Here is a 9,620-nt window from a genome sequence, read left to right as displayed (position 1 = left end):
AAATTCTTATGTTCGGAAAAAAACATCAAATAGTTGGTAGGTATATATGTACAGTACAGCATCGAATCAGAACATTGCAGCAAGGAGAGAAGAGGATAAGAGGTGTACAAGTATGAAGGCCCGGGTCTTTCACCATTGTACCTTAATATTAACCCTGATAAAATTACAAACACTCCGTGTGACTTATCTTCATTCTTACTCACAAATCATACCCGGAAATTGTAAAACAAAGCATATCCTCACATATTTTGCTGTTCATTCACCTATCCATAACGTCTTATGCACCATATGAATGTTGTTGTTGTTGTGACGCCAGGTTCATTTGGATGTGAGCCAGGTCGAGTGCTGACTGAGTTGCTTTTCTCCTAATATCGACCATCCCAAATTTAGGGGATAGGGAGGGAGCTGAGGGACTTTTGTATAATCGATCAGTGGAGCCACAGCATTAAATCGGTGCCACCATGGGAAGATGTTTGTCTCCAGCACCCTCATATGAATATCTAACAAATCATCACCATACGCGCAATACTTCATAGTACTGTACAGCACTTTGTCAATTATTCTTCTCAGGTCACTGAGGCTTCGTGCAGGTGACCTCCCATTAAATACATGACACTAGAGATCTAGGATATAACACCAGCGAATCTTCTCAAGGGAGAAACAAGACGGCAAAAACCACATCTCCAGCAAACCGTGTTTTAACTGTTGCCTTGGCTCTTTCGTACCTCGGTCGACAGAACACCTGTAGCGTATTTCACGTTATCGCGAGGTCTGGGTCCTAGTTTCCGGAAGCGACATTTCGTTGGAGAAATTTGGGTTATTTCGTTGCCAGCCTCCTTGCCAGACGACCCTAAGCCATCCAGTGCTGCACTGGATCAATCAAGTACAGTCTATATGATGAACTTAAACTTACGATATGTGAACCTAAAGGCTGTTAGCATCAGACAACAACAGTTGACCAACTACTTTATCCAGCTGCACTGAGCCAGGACCAAACCCCTGACTACCAGACGAGAATCAGCAGCATACCACTACACCACAACTAGGTCAGCGTTATTCACCTTGTGTCTCAACTTTTTTTTTTTTTTTATGTATCCGACTCTGGGCAAAAGCTTCAGAGCTTATTTCTCGGGGGCAGTGGCCTATCCCAAGGCCCAGTAGTCCTCCTGCACCTCCACTTCGGCACTAACACCCACCGTCCATACTGAATACATGCTAGGGCTGTCTCATACAGGACTGATGTATTGATATTAGCGGGGGTTCTTTTACGACATGTCGGCGGGTCTTCTGATAGATCAGGAAAGTCTGCTTTTATGAAATTCAAATCCTCAAACTGTTCCCTGCCCCAGCCGGGATTCGAACCTGGGTCCAGTAGAACCGCAGGCCGCCTCTCTACCGATTCAGACACCGCCTCCCCTTGAACCCAAGATAAGCCACCCCTACTGTTAGCCTGAGTGGAAGACACAAACACCATGACAATCAGTCTAGTAGAAGCTGGTAATCTCACCCAGAACACATCAAGCAGAACCAGCATGACGAATGAAACATGCAATGGCAGAGAAAAATATACTAAATTTTGCTACATATGCTATAGTTTGAGGTGTTTGGTAGTTGTGTGGGTGAAGGCAAACGTATACGAGTATACGAGTACAAACGATATTATAAACATCTTCAGTGTAAGAGTTTATTGATGCTGTCCCTTCCTTCAAACTATTATCAAAAGATTGTGACTGTCGTCAGTTACCATCCTCAGATTCTCTGCAAACAGTAATACTCAGTTGGGTACCTGCGGGAAAATTAAAAAGCTACCATGGTCTTTTTTTTTTTTTTCATCCTTGCCGTCTCCCGACAGTTTTATTTTTCTAAAAATATGATTTTCTATATTCCAGGTTCAGATGAAGCCTCATTACCCCTTTCATTAATAGGCGGCTCGTCCCAGTTGGATAATATCATCAGACAGTTTCAAGAATACAATTAACATAACGTCCTTGGACTGGGTTGATGGAATTATACACAACGATCCTTGTGGCACCTGTATCTACATTTTATTTCATTACATTTGTTTTATTATTCGTAGAGGGATTATTGATATATTAATTATTACATCACATGGAGTTCGTCCATTCCATTAAAAAAAAAAAAAAGTCAGTACATTACAGCTTTTGACCCTAATGTTCCAGAAACGCCCATTAGGTGGGGGACGAACTCTAGAAACGACTCTTTCAGTCCATCCACCACTGATGACTTTCAAATATGATGTTTCACTCCCGTAGACTTTAGCGACTTGAAAGTGTCACCACACCACACCACACAACACACTATGCCGCCCTCTCAAAACACGCCACACCATACATTTCTGTCCTGTCAAACCACACCACACCACACAACACACCATACCACCCTCTCTAATCACACCACACAACAGAACACAACAAACCATACCACCCTCCCAAGCCACACCACACCACACACTATGCCACACTCTCAAACCATACCACACCACACAACACAGCATGCCACTCTCTTACACCACACCACACTAAGCAGCACTCCGTAGTTCCCTCTCAAACTACACCACACCACACAACACAGAATGCCACACTCACAAACCACACCACACCACACCACACCACACAACACATCACGCCACCCTCTCAAACCACACTGCACAACTTAGCACACCATGCCACCCTCTCAAACCACACCACACCACAAACGACACCACCACCCTCTCAAATCAATCCACACCACACCATGCCACCCTCTCAAATCACTCCACACCACACAACACACCATACCACCATCTCCGACTACACTACACAATACAGCACACCATGCCACCCTTTCAAGCCACACCACACCACACAACACACCGTGCTGCCCTCTCAAACTACACCACACAATACAACACACCATGCCACCCTCTCAGGCCACACCACATAATACAACACACCATGCCACCCTCTCAGGCCACACCACACCACACAACACACCATGCCACCCTCTCAGGCCACACCACATAATACAACACACCATGCCACCCTCTCAGGCCACACCACATAATACAACACACCATGCCACCCTCTCAGGCCACACCACATAATACAACACACCATGCCACCCTCTCAGGCCACACCACACCACACAACACACCATGCCACCCTCTCAGGCCACACCACACAATACAACACACCATGCCACCCTCTCAGGCCACACCACATAATACAACACACCATGCCACCCTCTCAGGCCACACCACACAATACAACACACCATGCCACCCTCTCAGGCCACACCACATAATACAACACACCATGCCACCCTCTCAGGCCACACCACATAATACAACACACCATGCCACCCTCTCAGGCCACACCACATAATACAACACACCATGCCACCCTCTCAGGCCACACCACACCACACAACACACCATGCCACATTCTTGAAACATACCAAACAAAATCAGCCTCGAGCACCACGCCACACTAAGGGCATTAACTTATGGACACTGAAGTTCCCGCATCTAATACTTTGCAGTTGTTGGTCATTTATGTCGTGGAGATCCTTTTATTCGGCTTAGGGAAGGAACTTTCTACTAAAGAGGTTATCCCCTTGAATCCGGTGAAGTAGTTCTTTTTTTCTTTTTAGTATATTCGTGCTACTTCCAGGCGATTTAATTCAGCATAGGAGAGAAACTGACAGGGAAGAAGAGAATGAGGCGTATATCCAACCTACCACTTCGAAAAGCCTATCTTATGCTGAATGCAATCGTGTGCAGGTAACAAGAATAACATGTTGTGTGACCCAAGAGGATAATTGGATTTCTTCCTTCTTTCTTTCTTTCTTAATATTTTTGTTATTATTATTATGATTAAGATTATAATTTTTTTAACTACTACTACTACTACTGCTAATACTGCTGGTACTACTACTACTACTACTACTACTACTACTACTGCTGCTGCTGCTGCTGCTGCTGCTACAAGTAATTATTATATATATGGCGAAGCTTCTTGTTTTGGTAAGTATTACTAAGCTTCAACAAATAAATGGCCAACCTTATTGCTTTCATATTATTATTTTCCTTTGCAATTTATTTTCTTTGATATTGTTGATATTATACAAGAAGGTGCCCTAGACTTTCATCTATTTGAGAAGGCCATATACTCATTTTAGGTGTAAAAACTGCATTTTTGAAATTGAAATATCTCAGAACCTAATTGAGACACAGCTATTTCATTGAAAGTCCTATGATCAAAAAGTTTGAGGTGGATTCTGGGTGGATATTTTGCCACTTAACCTAGTGGAAAGTACCGGATTCAGATCTGCTCAGTGTTTTCTTTGTAACACGTTATAGAAAAAAAAAAACTAAAGCTGTAACTTTGCAGGAATATAATCCCTTGTAAGTTTGGAGATTAATTATATAGTAGTCATAGCCGAATGGAGTAAATAGGGAATTTATATGTGGGGAGACAACTTCAGTTCCCTCGTAGTCAATGACAGGAGGAGTTAAAGATGGATACTGGGTCTTGATTGTAGTTTATAATCTTCAAAGGTAAAGCTCAAATTGAGCACAACGTGTAACACGAGCCAATTAACTTCTCGCTGGATCCCTCTTCTCTCTCTCTACAACTACTGGCCCCTGGAGCTAGCCTCCTTCTCCGTCTAATTCCTCCTTTCTTGTCTAGGAGGATTTGTGTCATGTGTACTGGACATGTGTGAAGTTTCTAGAAGCTCGTGTGTCTGTGTGTATGTATCATTTCCAGTAAACATCTGGCATTCCTTTACTGAAATCTTGCAGACACATTTCCTTTCCCACATCTAGCTTGATTATCATGTTTTTAAGACTACACATTTATGCAGTGTTGCCAACTCCGAATTTCAAAACCCGTTAGACTGGGCCCCCCAAAACGTTAGATTTGAGCAAAAACACGCTAGATTTAAAAATGTTGTCTATTATATATATAAAACATACTAAGAAAACGATAATTCACACAGATTGAGAAACTAATCAAGAGTTAAATGTTTTATAATTCGATTATAATTAACTTGATTACAGCAAGAAAAAAATCATTAAAAAGTACTATTGCATTAGTCAGTATCGAGATCTGGCTACAAACATGGTATTCCAACTGTATAGAAAAATTAAACATGGAAAGTACTTATTATCTCGTGCTGAACTTGGTCATCAACGCATTTAAAAAGAGAATACATGTGATTTCCAGACCTCGATAAATGAAGATGTGTTCTTGGAATACTGAAAGCAACCGTACATCCGTCACAATCTGTAAACTGACTCACCTGGGACAGTAACCGACTCGCTGACGCACTATGACCGAACTGACAGGAAACGGACGTGAACATGAACCAATAAAAGTTAAATGAACGTAGGCAGTAATGTAACATACATACATGCTTACGAGTGGGAGGCAGACTGATTACAAGATCATTACTTTTACTGGTTGAATTTGTGAGATTGCATGACAAATATATCCTTCCCATCCCTCAAGGAAACTGTCAGGGGTTTGCAATCCCGCTAGATTTCCTGCTAGCCGCTAAATCAATATTTTACCAGCTAGATTACAAACAAAACCTCCAGATTTAGGTGGAAAACAGTTAAATTAGAGACTTCACCAGATCCTGTTTCAGAAATCTGCCACTAGGTTCGCTTCCGTCGCCCAGCTCTGATGCGGGGTAGGCACTGAAAAAGTAGCCAGTGCGTAATTTTTTTAAAAATTTTGACACAAAGTAAAACACCTCAAAACATATTTTACTCATCAAATTACCTAGATGGCATGATATACTACAAAGAAATTACAATATGGGAGCCCTTTGATTATATGTAATGTAAGTGTCATTTTGTAAACTCAGCTTTCGTCAGTTTACTCATCTCTGTAAGCATAACATAGAGACAAAACCTAGGCAATTTTACTAGAACCATCCATAAAGCAAAATAACAGTGATTAAAATATTTCTCATTTGTTATCCACAAAAGAAAATAGATGTGTAGCCGCATATTTAGCAGCACCTTTCGATATGCCTCCCTGCCTGACGTACGACTTTTCCTAACAATACAGACCTGCTGGACGTCTTGGTCATCTTAGTAACCAAAGTCTTACACAAAAAATTCTTTTTAAATGTTTCCCTGGCTCCATTGCACAGTTTAGTATGTTTACACTTCAACTTCTCGTACTCTGTTATGATTATAGTGTTTACCGCACTGCCGTTTGTTTGGATTAATATGGCTGATTCACCAACTATGCAGTCGTTCAGTACATTATTTTCAGTGGAACTGCTTACTTCTTTAAAGCAGGCTAAAACACACACATCAGAAGTCCTTAAGGTAATCTCCTTTTACTCACTGCACACGGTTTATTCAAATATATGTAAATAGACAGCACACTATTTAAGTCACCAAGCTAAGATTCTCTGAAAGCCTGGTTATTCTTTCTTTACAGGTATATAGTTGCGCTTGATTGAATAGGAAAAAATATTCCTATAAATAGCGATATTATCATAAACTTAGTATTAGGTACAATTTCACAGGTCTTTAAAACCCTGCAAAAATATTTAATCAAGGCTGGACGACGCTAGACCACCTGGTGGCAGACCTCTGAAACAGGGTTTGGTGAAGCCTCTAATTAGCAACACTGCATTTATGTTGCTGTCTATTATGAGTTGTGTTTTGATAATGTAGATTCCTAACATCACTCGGTCACGCCAGCTGGAGAACCTATGACAGCATGCATTAGTCTATCTATCTATCTATCTACTGTCAGATGCCTCAATCCCTTATACAGAGTGGCCACAAACAAATCGCCTCCACGTCACCCTGTCCCCCGCCATTTCACTGCCCCACTCCCAATTAACACACCCCCTCTCTCATATACCTCTCCACTCCATCCCTCCATCTCATCCTTGGCCTTCCCCTCCCTCTCTTCCCCTCCACCTCACTCACATACACTCTCCTCGTCAGTCTCTCACTCTTCATCCTCTCCATATGGCCAAACCACCTCAGTGTGTTTCTCCTAATGCTTCCTATCACATCTACATCCACACCACAACTTTCCTTCACATCCTCATTTGTCAGTCTGTCTCTCCATGTGACTCCACAGGCTCCTCTCAAATAACTCCTTTCCACTGCTCTCACTCTTGACTTGTGTCCCTGCAACAACGTCCAAGCTTCATTTCCATAAGTCAGAGTTGGTATCACAATGCTGTCATGTAATAACTTTTTCACTTCCATGCTCACTTCCCTGTTTCTTATCACCGCCTTCAAGGAACCAGCAACCTTTCTTCCTTGTTGTACCCTTTCAAGCACTTCACCCTCCAAACTTCCATCCTTACTCATCACACTACCCAAGTACTTAAACGTACTCACATTCTCCATTTCCTCATCATCCAACCTGACTGTACATTCACTGACTTCACCTCTCTCATAGACCATAACTTAACTCTTCCCTACATTCACCTTTAAATTCTGTTTCTTGCACACTCTCCCAAACTCATCCACCAAGCCTTGTAACTCCCCTTTGTCTTCACTTAACAACACAGCATCATCTGCAAACAATAGTACGGGGAGTTTCCAAACACTGCCCTCTCTCATTAGGGCTACTCCAACATCCACAGCCCAACCTTTTATCTCTTTTATAACCCCATCCATATACAGATTGAACAACCATGGAGACATGACACATCCCTGTTTCAACCCAACCTTCAAATAGAAAAACTCACTCAGTTCACCGTCCACACGCACTGCAGCCTTTGTACTATAATCTATTAATGCATAATACTGATTATAATATTCTATAGACATAATATTCATGATAATATTGTACTGATCGTATAATATCCTAGAAACAAAATACATTATAAACATACTGTATATATGATGGAGCAAATGCACTATAGTTAAATTGATTATAAAATATTGTATAACATATTGTAACATGTGTATGTATAACAGACACATACTGTACATGTATGCAAAAGTATTTTATTCAGATATAATGATGTTGGTATAAGAACTGGATACTTGTATATCATGTAAACTTAATTCATGTGTCCTCCCATAATTTTCTGTATTTTAAATATAAAATTAACACTATTTACAAATATATACACTTTATTCGGGGGGTCTCACTTGAATGTTCACTCTTCCTCCAGTAAATACGGACTCAAAGTTTGCAATTTTTGCTTGCATTCTGTGCGTTGCCAACAGCACTACTGCAAATACAACAGAAAAGATTATAAAGACAGTAGGTGCTGGGCTATACACATAATATGGGTTGAACATACTCAAACTCAATTCTTCCCAGGGCTTCATTGTTTCATTGATTACTTGCACAGTTTCAGACTTAGGTGAAGTCAACTTAACGCTTGTGCTCATGTTTAAATCCATCTTAGGTAGAGGGTGGAAATATCTGTGTGAATGATTGAGGATGGCATAGTGATTGATGGTAAATAAAATGGACATGGATGTTGTAAGTACCACACAGTAGTCTGGTGCTATGTATAATCCTGATGCTGAAGTATGAGATGATGGTATATCTGGGCAAATTATGTAAACTCATGTGTTATGAGTGAAGTAAAAAAAACTGTGAATGTCCAATGAGCTGATGGTGTATAGGTTTATCTGGAGCAAATGTGAAGTTGCAATGGTAATGAATGTCGTGATTTCTTATGAAAGCCATTTCACAAGGGACTGTTCCAGTAGGCTGAAACGTGAAAACATACACAGGACGAAGGTGAACTGCATGTCAGGATGTACAGCACTTTCGTTCAATCATTGATTCACTGACAAAAGTGACAGTGTCCCGTCTCTTGGAGGCGGTGATGAGTTTGGTGTCTGTGTCGATGTTGATGATGACTAAAGTGTTATTCTCTCAAGTGAAGAGGTATATTTGATAGACTGTGAACAGATCGTCAATTATGAATGGTACATGAACTACTACTGATGTTGGTGTTAGGGTTGCTTCTAAATATGGATAATATAACATGAAATCCCTACCCCGGAACAAAGGCTTCAAACCATGTTTATGTACGCCTTGACTAACTATCTGACTCAGGTCATGAACTGGAAGTAGGTCAATTGTGATCTTGTCATTATCAGCATTTGCAATTCCTTGCATAAGTGCCCTATAACGAAATCTAGTGTTATCTGACTGGAGTATAATTGTGTCAATATGCTCTGTGATGACTGAGAAGTGTTGGAAATTGTCATGTTTCCCTCCATGGCATTTATTTTGTCCACACCCTGGTGAGTTCTACTTTCTGCCTTTTTTAGATTTTTCGCGATCGTCTTCATTGCTGTGTTTAGGCCGGCAACGAACTTGTTTTGATATGTTCGTACCTGAACTATTTTATTAAATTTGTTGTTTATTTCTTGAAGGTCTTCCTCTGTAGCCAATCCAAAGATGTTCCCCAGAATTGCACCACCCAGATCAAACAAACCGCGCCTTTGGCAAGTACCTGTGATGTTGTTCGTGTTAATCAGTGCCTCCGTTCCATGAGATGGGAGATCTTGGATCAATATGAGCATAATTGATTTAGCCTGTTCTATCTTCCATTTCGCTAACTTCACGATTTCAGTCACTTCCTTTGTGTTATGAGATTCT

Source organism: Coenobita brevimanus, chromosome 27 (assembly GCF_032717465.1).
Source record: "Coenobita brevimanus isolate Jiangsu-jjx chromosome 27, ASM3271746v2, whole genome shotgun sequence".
NCBI classification, from domain to species: Eukaryota; Metazoa; Arthropoda; class Malacostraca; order Decapoda; family Coenobitidae; genus Coenobita; species Coenobita brevimanus.
This window is presented reverse-complemented; position numbering follows the sequence as displayed.